The following is a 16545-nucleotide window of genomic DNA, read 5'->3' as shown; positions in this document are numbered from 1 at the left end:
GATGGCAGCCGACCAGACTTCCCCGTCCCTGGGATTCTCCAGGCAAGAACACTGGAGTGGGTTGCCATTTCCTTCTCCAATGCATGAAAGTGAAAAGAGAAAGTGAAGTCGCTCAGTCGTGTCCAACTCAGCGACCCCATGGACTGCAGCCTACCAGGCTCCTCCGTCCATGGGATTTTCCAGGCAAGAGTACTGGAGTGGGGTGCCATTGCCTTCTCTAAAGCATTGGACATTAGTTATTGTCTCCATTGTGCCTGGAGGCCTCAGTCTTCAGGAAAAGTAGAAAGAGGCAACCAATTCTTAAAATCAGCGATAAAAAAAGATAACCCAGGATACCTCGCTGGATAGAAGGAGGCTTTACCAATAGCTCTCCTCCACACCCATATTGCCCCTAAGGAACAGGTTGGTTTTAATCCTTATGAGATTAAAATATGGGAGACCTTTTGTTTATGTCAATGACCTCTTCCTAGATCCAGAGGCTCAGACCCTCTGGTCTTACACCATGGCCATCTGGCAATTCCACAGGATATATGCTTGTGGGGTGTCAACTAGGACCCAAAAGATTCTAAAGAGTCACCACAATATGCCCCAGGGACTCAAGTCCTAATTAAAGTCTGGAAAGATGGGTCCCCAAAGGCTCAAGTTCAGCCCATATGGAAGGGCCCCTACCCTGTAATACTTTCTACCCCCACAGCAGTCAAGGTACCAGAACACGACTCCTGGATTCACTACTCATGAGTAAAGCTATGGAAGAAAAGAGAAGAGGACACTTAATACACGTTTGAGCCCCTGGGAGATCTCAGATACCTATTCAGAACTACAAATGAGTACCATTCTAATGAACACGCCCAAAATTAAGCTTCTGGGGATAAGATTTCTCAGGACTGCTCTAAATAGCCAACACAGGTTGGCAGGGGTTGTACTCCAAAACAGACAGGAGATAGATCTCCTGATGTCTGAACAAGGAGGGACTTGAGCCATCTTGAATGAGACATGTTGTTTCTGGGTAAATAACTCCAGCTAAGTTAAAGAAAGTCTCACAGTCCTCAGGAAAAACATTCAGACCCTATACGATCTCAAAGAATGAGCTGGAGAGTTCTCGGGGTAGCTACAATCTCTCTTTGGGTGATCCTTCTGGTGATGGGAAATTTGGAGTTGGCTAATGCCCAACAACACAAGAGAAGACTCTATACATGGACATCACCAGATGGTCAACACAGAAATCAGATTGATTATATTCTTTGCAGCCAAAGATGGAGAAGCTCTATACAGTCAGCAAAAACAAGACCAGGAGCTGACTGTGGCTCAGACCATGAACTCCTTATTGCCAAATTCAGACTTAAATTGAAGAAAGTAGGGAAAACCACTAGACCATACAGGTATGACCTAAATCAAATCCCTTATGATTATACAGTGGAACTGAGAAATAGATTTAAGGGCCTAGATCTGATAGATAGAGTGCCTGATGAACGAGGTTCTAGATCTGATAGATAGAGTGCCTGATGAACGAGGTTCTAGATCTGATAGATAGAGTGCCTGATGAATGAGGTTCGTGACATTGTACAGGAGACAGGGATCAAAACCATTCCCATAGAAAAGAAATGCAAAAAAGCAAAATGGCTGTCTGGGGAGGCCTTACAAATAGCTGTGAAAAGAAGAGAAGCAAAAAGCAAAGGAGAAAAGGAAAGATATAAACATCTGAATGCAGAGTTCCAAAGAATAGCAAGAAAAGATAAGAAAGCCTTCTTCAGTGATCAATGCAAAGAAATAGAGGAAAACAACAGAATGGGAAAGACTAGGGATCTCTTCAAGAAAATCAGAGATACCAAAGGAACATTTCATGCAAAGATGAGCTTGATAAAGGACAGAAATGGTATGGACCTAACAGAAGCAGAAGATATTAAGGAGAGATGGCAAGAATACACAGAAGAACTGTACAAAAAAGATCTTCACGACCCAGATAATCACGATGGTGTGATCACTGACCTAGAGCCAGACATCCTGGAATGTGAAGTCAAGTGGGCCTTAGAAAGCATCACTACGAACAAAGCTAGTGGAGGTGATGGAATTCCAGTTGACGCTATTCCAAATCCTGAAAGATGATGCTGTGTAAGTGCTGCACTCAATATGCCAGCAAATTTGGAAAACTCAGCAGTGGCCACAGGACTGGAAAAGGTCAGCTTTCATTCCAATCCCAAAGAAAGGTAATGCCAAAGAATGCTCAAACTACCGCACAATTGCACTCATCTCACAAGCTAGTAAAGTAATGCTCAAAATTCTCCAAGCCAGGCTTCAGCAATATGTGAACCGTGAACTTCCTGATGTTCAAGCTGGTTTTAGAAAAGGCAGAGGAACCAGAGATCAAATTGCCAACATCTGCTGGATCATTGAAAAAGCAAGAGAGTTCCAGAAAATCATCTCTTTCTGCTTTATTGACTATGCCAAAGCCTTTGACTGTGTGGATCACAATAAACTGTGGAAAATTCTGAAAGAGATGGGAATACCAGACCACCTGATCTGCCTCTTGAGAAACCTGTATGCAGGTCAGGAAGCAACAGTTAGAACTGGACATGGAACAACAGACTAGTTCTAAATAGGAAAAGGAGTTCGTCAAGGCTGTATATTGTCACCCTGTTTATTTAACTTATATGCAGAGTACATCATGAGAAACGCTGGACTGGAAGAAACACAAGCTGGAATCAAGATTGCCAGGAGAAATATCAATAACCTCAGATATGCAGATGACACCACCCTTATGGCAGAAAGTGAAGAGGAACTAAAAAGCCTCTTGATGGAAGTGAAAGTGGAGAGTGAAAAAGTTGGCTTAAAGCTCAACATTCAGAAAACGAGGATAATAGCATCCGGTCCCACCACTTCATGGGAAATAGATGGGGAAACAGTGGAAACAGTGTCAGACTTTATTTTTCTGGGCTCCAAAATCACTGCAAATTGTGACTGCAGCCATGAAATTAAAAGACGCTTACTCTTGGAAGGAAAGTTATGACCAACCTAGATAGCATGTTCAAAAGCAGAGACATTACTTTGCCAACAAAGATTCGTCTAGTCAAGGCTATGGTTTTTCCAGTGGTCATGTATGGATGTGAGAGTTGGACTGTGAAGAAGGCTGAGCACCAAAGAATTGATGCTTTTGAACTGTGGTGTTGGAGAAGACTCTTGAGAGTCCCTTGGACTGCAAGGAGATCCAACCAGTCCATTCTGAAGGAGATCAACCCTGGGATTTCTTTGGAAGAAATGATGCTGAAGCTGAAACTCCAGTACTTTGGCCACCTCATGGGAAGAGTTGACTCATTGGAAAAGACTCTGATGCTGGGAGGGATTGGGGGCAGGAGGAGAAGGGGACGACAGAGGATGAGATGGCTGGATGGCATCACTGACTCGATGGATGTGAGTCTGTGTGAACTCCGGGAGTTGGTGATGGACAGGGAGGCCTGGCGTGCTGCGATTCATGGGGTCACAAAGAGTCGGACACGACTGAGCGACTGATCTGATCTGATCTCTTTGCCCCTATTAATCCCTGTTATCACCATACCGATGCTGCTTATGATTGCTCCATGTATTATCAATTGTCCAACCTGTTTTGTCTCTGCCCATGTCAACAAGCTACAACATGCAGTGCCAATTCAACAAGGATATATAAAACTACAGCCAACCACAGAAAATATCACTCACCCTTAGATGGACACTGCTATAAGGACTCTGAGGCCTGAGACTAGCAAGAAGTGGAGGCCCAGTGCCCCTCGCCATCCCAGTTCAGCAGGAAGCAGCCAGACAGACCTCAATGCCCTTATTCTCAAAGAACTGGACCTCCAATATCTTGAGGGGGAAATGTTAGGTAGTTATAACAGGAAAAATGAATCCAGAATGGCGGTGGCTGAAAGACAAGGAAGGGAAAAGCCTGCAAAAATAAAACAAAGGAAGCTCCGAGACTGGAGTGAGAACCTCAGGTGAAAGAAACAAACAGCTCTCCCGTCTAGTGCAATTTACATAGGGAAGGCCCAGGGGGAGGAGAAAAAAAGATATAAAAAGAGCCAAAATTGGGATGTGGCCTCTCTTCTCTTTGCGTCTTTTGGGTCATCATGCCCCAATGCCTCGAGGACGTATTTTCCTTTACTTTCTAAATAAAACTAAACTGTAACATGGAGCTGTAACACTGGTCTGTTCCAGGGCTGTTACACTGGTCCATCTGAGGGCTGTAATGCTGGTCCGTCATTTCAAATTTTTGTTACAATATGACAGAACCAAGGAAATTACAAGCTCCCCTGACAGGTGCACATGTGTCCCACCATCCTGAAACCCTCCTATCTCCCTCCCTACCCCATCCATCTGTGTTGTCCCAGAGCACCAGCTTTGAGTACCCTGCTTCATGCATTGAACTTGCACTGGTCATCTATTTTACATATGGTAATATACATGTTTCAACGCTATTCTCTCTTTTCGTCCCACCCTGGCCTTCTCCCACATAGTCCAAAAATCTGTTTTTTACATCTGTGTCTCTTTTGCTGCCTTGCATATAGGGTTGTTGTTGCCATCTTTCTAAATTCCATATATATTCATTAATATATTGTATTGGTGTTTCTCTTTCTGGCTTACTTCGCTCTCTATAGTAGGCTCAAATTTCATCCACCTCATTAGAACTGACTCAAACATGTTCTTCTTTATAACTGAATAATATTCCATTGTGTATATGTACCACAACGTCCTTATCTATTCATCTGCCAATGGACATATAGGTTGCTTCCATGGCCTAGCTATTGCAAACAGTGCTGCAATGAACACTGGGGTACATGTGTACATATGTCCCTTTCAATCTGATTTCCTCTGTGTGTATGCCCAGCAATGGGATTGCTGGGTCATATGGCAGTTCTATTTTCAGTTTTTTAAGGAATCTCCACACTGTTTTCCATAGTGGCTGCACTAGTTTGCATTCCCACCAACAGTGTAGGAGGGTCCCCTTTTCTCAACACCCTCTGCAGCATATATTGTTTGTAGACTTTTTGATGGCAGCCATTCTGACCAGCATGAGATGGTACCTCATTGTGGTTTTGATTTGCATTTCTCTGATAATGGGTGATGTTGAGCATCTTTTCATGTGTTTGTTATCCATCTGTATATCTTCTTTGGAGAAATGTCTGTTCAGTTATTTGGCCTATTTTTGATTGGGTTGTTTATTTTTCTGGTATTGAGCTGCTTGCATATTTTTGAGATTAATTCTTTGTCAGTTGCTTCATTTGCTATTATTTTCTCCCAGTCTGAAGACTGCCTTTTCATCTTGCTTGAGGTTTCCTTCATTGTGCAAAAGCTTTTAAGTTTAATTAGGTCCCATTTGTTTACTTTTGTTTTTATTATTTTTATTTTTTTCAATATTTTAATAATTTTTAATATTTTAATTGAAAAATAAAAATTTTGAATTTTCTTCATAAATTATTCTAATTCATTATTGTCTTTAAGTCAATTGTCCACCACCACCCCAGGACTTAGACTGAAGAAGTTTGTTCCACATTTTTTACCACAACTGCTTTGTGGTGATCCTCATGACCAGTGCATCTGTACAATATTCATTTTACAAGAAATTATTTCAATGAAAGTGCCCAATTATGTTAGGGCCTCTTATCCCACTTACCTGTCATGGGACCTACATAACTCCAATGCCATACAACCATTCTTTGGTGTCTTATATTCTTTGTCATCTTCAAATCCCTGTTAAAGCACAAATAATTATATTATAAGCATAAATAATAATAGAAACAAAAATAATATTAATAATGCAGTACTTTCTAAATCCTATGCACTATGCTAGACATGTATGGATGTGAGAGATGGACTGTGAAGAAAGCTGAGCACCGAAGAATTGATGCTTTTGAACTGTGGTGTTGGAGAAGACTCTTGAGAGTCCCTTGGACTGCAAGGAGATCCAACCAGTCCATTCTAAAGGAGATCATCCCTGGATGTTCTTTGAAAGGAATGATGCTAAAGCGGAAACTCCAGTACTTTGGCCACCTCATGCGAAGAGTTGACTCATTGGAAAAGACTCTGATGCTGGGAGGGATTGGGGGCAGGAGGAGAAGGGGACGACAGAGGATGAGATGGCTGGATGGCATCACTGACTCGATGGACGTGAGTCTGAGTGAACTCCAGGAGTTGGTGATGGACAGGGAAGCCTGGCATGCTGCAATTCATGGGGTCGCAAAGAGTCGGACACGACTGAGCGACTGAACTGAACTGAACACTTATAATACACAATATTGTATATCAACTATACTTCAGTTAAAGACTCAGTATAGAATCCAGGGTTTCCCAGGTGGCACAGTGGTAAAGAATCTGCAGGAGATGCAGGAAACATGGGTTTGATCCCTGCATCGTAAAGATCCCCTGAGTAAGAAATGGCAACCCACGCCAGTATTCTTGCCTGGAGAACTCCATAGACAGAGGGGCCTGGTGGGCTATAGTATATGGGGTGGCAAAGAGTTGGACACAAGTAAGTGCACACACACACACGCACGGACACACACACAGAATCCAGGAGGAAAATCCTGGGAATGGGGATTGTATGTGAAGCATCTTTTTCTTCTTTTTCTCCTCCTTTGATGATTCCAGTCTCTGATTCCAAGAATACAGAAAGAAGGGAATGTTATCCTAAAACTAACAGTAGCATCTTTGAGTTCCCCCATATCAGTCAGCTTCAGACTCCAAGCCATGAAAGCCTGTCCTGGACCAGTCTTATGGATTATAAGGTCACATTTTCTCTGTTCAGCCAAGAAGCAAGGGGATGGGCCTCATGAGCTTCCCTGGTGGCTCAGATGGTAAAGCATCTGCCTGCAATGCGGGAGACCTGGGTTTGATCTCTGGGTTGGGAAGATCTCCTGGAGAAGGAAATGGCAATCCACTCCAGTACTCTTGCCTGGAGAATCCCACGGACAGAGGCTACAGTTCATGGGGTCAAAAAGAGTGGGACACGACTTCACTTTCACTTTCACTTTACTGGGCCAAAAGATAATTACAGTCATAGAGATTGAATAGATCCAAATACAATGTTTCTTTCCTAAGTATTCTCCATGGAGTCCATAAAACATTTATTGAAAAAAAGATCCAGAGTCAAATAAGTGTTGGAAATGCTACATAATTTCTGTGACCCAAAAATAGGATGACCTGTAATTAATCATACAAACTAGGCCACTTCTGAGAGCCAAAGGCGATTTGCTAATAATTACACAGAGTCAAAAGCACACACTGGAAACGTCCTGGGCAAATCAGGATGTATGGTTAGTTTGCTATTTAACCTAGAACTTTCCAAATCTATTTCTCCAAAGAATACTTTTTTTTCTTCCTTGTAATACCTGCTAACCTCATGAGAGACCATTATTCCACAGAATATGTTTCAGGGAACACCAAATGTAAAGGTTTTAGGTGGATTTGCATGAAATGCAATATACCAATGCTTCCCAATCACTTCCTGTAAATGCACACCTAGGAAGAAATTGTTAATATTTTTGTGACACAAAAAGTAAGCAGCTGAGGTTCCTTGTAGCCAGAAAGAACTGCCCAGGGAGTCAGGCATTTGAGAGGATTACTGTCTCAACACTTCTGTAATCCTCTGATATGTATCCTTTGATACCTACAGTTCACAGAAGCTGTGAATAGACCAAAACACACCCACAAATGACCTTTGTGTATTTCTCTTTCTTCAACACATGTACACCCATGGCTGATTCATGTCAATGTATGGCAAAAACCACTACAATACTGTAAAGTAATTAGCCTCCAATTAAAATAAATTATTTTTTTTTAAAAGACCAGTTGCAGGACATTAAATTAAATGAAGACTTGAAGGACTTAATTTTTTTTTTCTAAATTCCATATATATGCGTTAGTATACTGTATTGGTGTTTTTCTTTCTGGCTTACTTCACTCTGTATAATAGGCTCCAGTTTCATCCACCTCTGCTTGGGGCTGGTGCACTGGGATGACCCAGAGGGATGGTATGGTGAGGGAGGTGGGAGGGGGTTTCAGGATGGGGAACACGTGTACACCCGTGGTGGATTCAAGCTGATGCATGGTAAAACCAATACAATATTGTAAAGTAATTAGCCTCCAATTAAAATAAATAAATTTAAATTAAAAAAAAAGAAATTCAGAAAAGATAATAAAACAAAGGAGTGAAATAAATTTGCTTTTTGTCCTTTTAGTCTTATTTTGGCCTCTTTTGTTACATAGAATTTGGGTCAGTGTCAAAAATCTTGAAAATTACTGGAAATGCAAAAAACCTGCTGACTGAGTCAATCAAGAAACTGAATAAAAAATACTTCCATAGAAAAATAGAAACTATATTAGGTATTTCAACAGAGTCTAATACAAGGAATTAGTTAAATACGCAGTAAAAGCAAAAAGGGAACACTGAGGCAACAAAGAGGCCCAGGTCAGGTCTCAGAACTCTGAGGAGGGTGCACTGCTCAAGTGATTCTGGCACAACAGAGGACAAAGTGAGGCTAGTTCTGGAGTGCCAAACGAAGGTAGAGACTTGGTCTTGTCATAGCTTCCTGAGCAGTAAACAAAGTACAGATAATTCCGACATTCAATTGTGGACTGTACATTTTTTCCACCATTCCTTCCATGACTTACTCATTTTCATTTTTCAGATTTCATCAGGGAGAACTTTCTTGAGCACTTTATTCAAAATACTACTAACACAACCACGTATACAATTTCATAGCATACTCTTTCCTTCAAAATACTCCTCACAATTTATATGTTATTTGTTCAATTATATATGCTTCTGTGTCTCACTAGACTTCAAGTTCCATGGAGTAAGGTCCTGTTTATTTTTAGTCATTTGTATCCCCAGAAATTAACACATTGAAGGCACTCATTAAATGTCATTGAAAAAGTGAATGAACAAATTTCACCAATTTAGCTTGGTGCTAGGAATGCACAAAGCCTAATTTACAAATATACTGTTCTCCTTTACACAGAGTGTCTTCTTTGTGCTCTCAAGAACCTACCATATTTAGGGATACAAAATCCCAGCCAAGTTTTAATTTTTTGTGTGTCTTTTAATCTTATTATGATTAATCCTAACATATCTTATTTGGCTTCCCAGGTGGCCCTATGGCAAAGAATCCACCTACCAATGCAGGAGACATGGGTTTGATCCCAAAGTGGGGAAGATCCCCTGGAGGAGGAAATTCTCCAGTATTCTTGCCTGGAGAATTCTATTGACAGAGGAGCCTGGCAGGCTATAGTCCATGGGGTTGCAAAGAGTCGGACATGACTGAACACACATACACATATCTTATAGGTTTGTTGTAAGAAACAATTAGAGGCATATTTATGAACATACTGTGAAATGCATAAAAAAACACAACAGTGCCCAGCAGCACCACCATCATTGCTATCACAGGGTTTTGGGTTTTTTCTGGTGGGGAGGGGACAATACACATAGCAGTCTGACATAGTCAACTTTACAGGAGCTCTAAAACTTTATGCCAAATATACACAAATGCCAATCAGCCAGTACATATTACAAGGATCCCTGGTATGCAGGGAACAGTTATTTAGTGAACAAACAGACCCGGAGTCTTTATTATTTGAAGCAAATTTTATAATTGAACACTAAATCATGGAAAGAAGCTACATTGTTTCAAGGCCACAGCCCAGAAAAAAAATAACATTTAACATTTTCTTTTAATAGGCTTTTAAAGAGACAGCCAAGCATGTTCTTATAGCAAGCCTATGATATTGTTATCCCAAGGATTGCGACTTGATTTGCAATTCACATGATTTTCAATTTCTTATTGTTACGTCCCTCCACCTCCACCTATAACTCTCAGAAACTGTTTCCTGATGCTGCTTTCTGGCTGCCTATGATCCCAAATTGTGTCCAGTGATCTCTCAAACTTTCTCTATCCTTCTGAAATAAAAATAGTTTAAGTAGTATAAAGAATAATGGAGTAGGAACCCAGAAATCTGAATCTAGTCCCAATATTTTCACTGACCAGGTAAACTTTGACTGATTTCAATATTAGAGGCTCAGTTTTCCCATCTGTAATATACAAGAATAAGATTGGAATTGAATCACTAAAAAGACTTTTAAATCTAATATTTGAGCATGTGTATGATTCTAGAAGAAGTTTGCTTTGTTTTATCCCAATATGACCCTTTTCTCTGCCATGTGCTAATATCTGATACTAGGTTGTTCATCAGATAAATCAATACTCATCAATATTCAGCAAACTATTGTGTTACTCTTGCCAGTAAACAGAATGGGTTAATACAGTGAAAACACATGTCTCTTCAAAGAGGACTTTCCCTTGAAGAAAAAAAATTTTGATGTATTTGTGGGAAAGAGACTTTTGGTAAGATGGCCTTACTTCTCATGAAGTAAATGCACTTATGAATTGGAAGGGACAGTAATGGTCTAAATATAATATCTATGACATCATCTCAAAATATCCTGAGCATATAAAAACCAGTAGTCCCTATTGCTCTTAGATAATAGAAATCACTTAATTGTCCAGCTCGTATTATCATTATTGGTTACCATTATAATAGAAAACAATGACAATCGCCCCATTTCTTGACTCTCTGGCCCTAGGTTTCCATGAGAACAAGCAATTCCTATGGCCTGCTGTGCAGCCTGCCTGGGAAGATTTAGGGATTGGAACTACTGATTTATACTTTTGTGTAGTTGAATGAAGCTGTTAGTAAATATATCCTTTAAGCTGCTGCCAGTCACCTGATCTTTTCTCTTTGTTAAGAAAAACGTGAAAGTGTTAGTTGTTCAGTTGTATCCAACTCTTTGTGAACCAGTGAACTGTAGCCTACCAGGCTTCTCTGTCCATGGAATTCTCCAGGGAAGAATACCAGAGTGGCTTGCCATTCCCTTCTCCAGGGGATGTTCCCAACTGAGGGATCAAATCTAGGTCTTCTGCATTGCAGGCAGATTCTTTTATCATCTGAGCCACCAGGGAAGCTCTAATTTGTTAAGAAGTGAAGATTTTTTTTTTTTTTTCAAAGTCACTCAGCAAACAAAATGTAGAGTCAAGGAATCCTAATTCCTCTTTCTAATCATTCCCTCTACAAACATTAAGATCCACACACTACCTTCTAAATATTCAGAAATACCCAATTCGGTGCCCTACTGTAGCCTACACTTAACATCCACCAGTTGAATTTCCCTTTTCCTCAGTACAGAACAGTCAGCTCAGGAAAGAAGAAAATTAATAAATGGTTATTAGTTAATACTAAGATATCAAAGACTGATAAAGGCAAGATATCAAGGAAATTTTCTTAAAGGTATTTATATTTTCAAAGATTAATGCAAACTGTACACTCAAAATATATGGATTTCACTGTATGTAAGTAGAAAGAGAATGAGAGAGTTCAGAGAAGAGGAGTTCATGGGCACAGGAAATTAGATGACCTTAGTAAAGCTTCAAATAAAAACACATAAAATTATTGAAATAAAATTAAATGTTATTAAGTATTACCAAATAAGTGTCACAAGCTTACCGAAAATGACAGATAATTCAGGCCAAGAAATGAGTGAGGGTAGAAACCCAGAGCACTAAAGCTGGCTTTATTCTCAAGGGAATTTAATGAGATTGTATTTATTTGTAAAATCATGGGAATCTCAAATGAGGCAAAATTCAAGTGCTAAAAATTCAATAGAAGACCCCATATAAAACTGGGAGAACAAAGTTTACCCCATTGAAGGGTAAACTAGAATTAAACTCACCCCAATACATAAACCATGAACTTCCAGGTGTTCAAGTTGGTTTTAAAAAAGGCAGAGGAATCAGAGATCAAATTGCCAACATCTGCTGGATCATCGAAAAAGCAAGAGATTTCCAGAAAAAACATCTATTTCTGCTTTATTGACTATGCCAAAGCCTTTGACTGTGTGGATCACAATAAACTGTGGAAAATTCTGAAAGAGATGGGACTACCAGACCACCTGACCTGCCTCTTGAGAAACCTATATGCTGATCAAGAAGCAACAGTTAGAACTGGACATGGAACAACAGACTGGTTCCAAATAGGAAAAGGAGTATGTCAAGACTGTATAGTGTCACCCTGCTTATTTAACTTATATGCAGACTACATCATGAGAATTGTTGATTTGGAAGAAGCACAAGCTGGAATCAAGATTGCCGGGAGAAATATTAATAACCTCAGATATGCAGATGACACCACCCTTATGGCAGAAAGTGAAGAGGAACTAAAAAGCCTCTTGATGAATGTGAAAGAGGAGAGTGAAAAAGTTGGCTTAAAGTTCAACATTCAGAAAACTAAGATATGGCATCTGGTCCTATCACTTCATGGGAAATAGATGGGGAAACAGTGGAAACAGTGTCAGACTTTATCTTTTTGGGCTCCAAAATCACTGCAGATGATGATTGCAGCAATGAAATTAAAAGACACTTACTCCTTGGAAGGAAAGTTATGACCAACCTAGATAGCATATTCAAAAGCAGAGACATTACTTTGCCAACAAAGGTCCGTCTAGTCAAGGCTATGGTTTTTCCAGTGGTCATGTATGGATGTGAGAGTTGGGCTGTGAGGAAAGCTGAGCGCTGAAGAATTGATGCTTTTGAACTGTGGTGTTGGAGAAGACTCTTCAGAGTCCCTTGGACTGCAAGGAGATCCAACCAGTCCATTCTAAAGGAGGTCAGTCCTGGGTGTTCTTTGGAAGGAATGATGCTGAAGCTGAAACTCCAGTACTTTGGCCACGTCATGTGAAGAGCTGACTCATTGGAAAAGACTCTGATGCTGGGAGGGATTGGGGGCAGGAGGAGAAGGGGATGACAGAGGATGAGATGGCTGGATGGCATCACTGACTCGATGGACATGAGTTTGAGTGAACTCCGGGAGTTGGTGATGGACAGGGAGGCCTGGCGTGCTGCAATTCATGGGGTTGCAAAGAGTTGGACACGACTTAGCAACTGAACTGAACTGACCAAGAAGGAATAATACTTCCTTTTCATCTTGTCCATCTCTTGTGAGTGCCTTTTATTGCAAAATATTAAGCAGGTGGCAAAAGCCATTCCCAAGCTTCCAGTTCCTGCAATATAGAAGAGGTCTTCGAATAGGGCAAGAATCGTGTTGAGTACTACAAGAAAAAGAGAAAGCCACACTGTGACCACAAAATCATGTACCTCATAAGTCTTCTTCTGAGGCTGGAAAACTTACATCTCTTCCCTGATGCAGCTCTATCACTTGGTGCGTTTGTGTCCTAGGGGCCCTGTCATGAATCACCACAAACAGTGGCTTACAGCAGCATAAACTTATGGTCACGGGGCTGTAAGCCAGAGGCTGAAATGGGGGTATCAACAGGGGTGATCCCTTTTGGAGGCTCCAAGGTAGAATCCATTTCTTGCTTCCAGTGACTGTGGATGCTGCGTGGTATCCTTGGCTTGTGGCTTGCAGGACTTGAATCCCTGTCTCTGTCTTTTTTGTTTGTTTGTTTGTTTGTTTTTAAATTATTTATTTTGGGGGTTACTTATGTGTCCATTTTATTGGGCCACAGAGTGCCCAGATATTTGGTTAAACATTAATTCTGGGTGTGTCTGTGAGAGTGTTTCTGAATGAGATTAATATTTGAATTAGCAGGCTGAGTAAAGCAGATTACCCTCCCTAACATGAGTGGGGCCCATCTAATCAGTTAAAGGTTTGAATAGAAAAAAAGGCTGACTCTCCTGCAAGTAAGAGACAATTCATCCTGCCTGACTGCCTTTGAACTGGGACGTTGAACTTTTCCTCCTGTCTTTGGACTTAAATGGAAACATTAGCTCTTTCTGGGTCTCAAGCCTGTTAGTTTTCAGACTGGAACTACACTACTGGCTTCCTTGGCTCTCCAGCTTGCTGACCACAAATTGTGGGACTTCTCAGCCTCCATGGTTACATGAACTAATTCCTTATAATAAATCTCTTTATATATATATATATATATATATATATATATATATATATTCTCCTCTTGGTTCTGCTTCTCTGGAGACCCCTGAATAATATTTTGTATGTATTCTTATAATGACTGTGCAATCCCTCATTCTCCCTACCTTTCTCAACATTCTTTCATAACCAATGGGACAAGATATGGAAAAATTATCAAGTGTGAGAGGCTAGGTATGCAATTCTTTGTAATTTTCAAAGTATATATTTTCATTCTTGTTTACTTGAGACTAATGACAAAACAACCAATTTTAAACTTTGTTTAAATCTATATTATCTAGTATTTCTCCTTTCTTTCAGCTCTGATGAACTTTATTATCACCTTCTCATTTTTGAAACATTCTCTTGCACTTTTCTTTTAGTACACTAAGTTATACTGAAAAGCATAACTAAGTTATACTTCTGAGACCACTTTTTCATATACTTTTTTTTGTGGAATATCTCTCAAATCTTTCTGTTTTTCTCCTGTTTCTATAACTATCACAAGCTCTGATCTCCTTATGCCTGGCAAACTTTAACAGCCTTCTGCTTGACTCCATGGCTCCCAGCTGGTCTTTCTCTGTGATTCTGTGATGCATTAGCATTCTAATGATCTTGCATCTTGGCAAGACTGTGATTTTAGAATTTTGGGGGCTCAAGCAAGTAACAGAGACTGCCTAAGTTAAGGAGGTCAGGAAAGGAGTGCAGAACACACATGAGCTTCAGTTGGGTGGAAATAGCCATCAGTCTTCAGGTGGATTGTCTGGCTGAAATGTAGTAGCTTAGGGTAGGAGTACCCAGGCTGCAACTTATCAAGTATGTGACTAGCATGCATGCAGGCCTCCTGGAGACTCCCTATAATGGGAGGTTCATTGCTCCTAATACCCAGGTTGCAGTTTTTATCAGAGAACCCTCTGCTTATTAGCAGAATCTCCATGGGGAATTCTCATATGTTCCCTGTGTTCACCTTTCTTTGATGGTAGCACCAAGGAGAACTATGGGGAGAGGAGGGTATGGCAATTATTGTTCTAACTGACTAGCACTTTTCCATATTCTCCAGTTTCTCTCCCTTCACTAGCTCTCCAGCCACCTTCAATTCTCATTGGCACCAAGCAAGATTCCAATCCATTTTCATGGCTCCCTGAGGAGTGTCTGTTTTATTACATGACACTAGTCCCATGGCTGCCCGGTCTGGGCACTTGAATCAAGTTGGCCATTGAGTCCTTTCTACAGAGTTTCTGTATTTAAGATCAGAGAGTAATTCAGTTATCCCTCTTCTGGGTAGCTGGCTTTGTTAAAATGTGACGCTTTGGAGTCACTGGTGATAGTAGTGAGAGGAAAGAATGAAGTCATGCTGCAGATAAGAGTAGAGACAGGGGACATGCAGATGAAAGGCTAATCCTATGGCTCAAGTTCAGTTGTTTCTAAGGCCCAGGGGGATTCCTGGCCTTTATTCCCTGAGAGAGTGATGATGATAAGTCACATGTACATCATGCTCCAAGCACTAGAAGTAATTTATTTGAGCCTTATAAAAACCCTATGAGGAAGATGATGTTACCATTCCCATTTTACAGATGAAGAAATTAAGGCACGGGGAGATTGGATAGCTTTTTAAAATTTTTTATTGGAGTATATTTGCTTTGCAATGTTGTGTTAGTTTCTGCTGTACACCAGTGAATCAGCTATACGTATAACTATGCATGTCGTTTTCAGATTTCCTTCCCATTCACGTCACCACAGAGCATTAAGTAGAGTTCCCTGAGCTATATAGTAGTTTTTCATTAGTTATCTATTTTATATATAGTATCAATAATGTATATATGTCCATCTCAGTCTTCCAATTCATCCCATCCTCCCTTCCCTCCCTTGGTGTCCATATGCTTGTTCTCTATGTCTATTTCTACTTTGCAAATAAGACCATCTATACCATTTTTCTAGATTCTACATATATGTGTTAATATATGATATTTGTTTTTAGGAGATTCAATAGCTTGCCCAAGATCATGAAGTTAGGACTTGTACCCTTGCAGTCAGATTCCATGCTCTTGATGTTATAACATAAATCCTTGTAGCATTTCTCTAAATCTCCTTTGCCTAAGCCAGTTCAAGTGTCCTACAGTCGCCCCCAAGCAAGATAAAGAGGCTGATGGACACGATTACCTTTTTCTACAACCAACTTTAAAAGTTTAATTCTATCTGGCTCTCACTTTGCTGCCTCCCTTCTCCTTTTCTCTTTTCATTTTTTCCTTCCTTCTCTCTAGTTCACTTTGTACCTTTTGCAAGCTCATTTATTGACCATTTCCCCTATCTTCTTGATTATTCTCAGCAGCAGCAGGCAATAATATTGTCATTTTTCTATCTTTAAAAATCCTCTCTTGACTTGATTTTCCCCTTTAGCTTCAGCCCCATCTTTTCATTCTTTCCTAAACCCCCTTCAGTCAGGCTTTTGTACCCATGCCTACTGAAACTGCAAGGTCACCAGTGCCCTTCACATTGCTAGATCCAGTGGTCCGTTCTCATATTACTCGACTCCTCAGCAGTGTTTTGAAGCATCTACTCTTTCTTCATTCATATTCTTTCTTCACTTGGCTTCTAGGG

The sequence above is a fragment of the Bubalus bubalis genome, chromosome X (genome assembly GCF_019923935.1).
Source record: "Bubalus bubalis isolate 160015118507 breed Murrah chromosome X, NDDB_SH_1, whole genome shotgun sequence".
NCBI classification, from domain to species: Eukaryota; Metazoa; Chordata; class Mammalia; order Artiodactyla; family Bovidae; genus Bubalus; species Bubalus bubalis.
Note: the sequence above shows the minus strand (reverse complement) of the source record.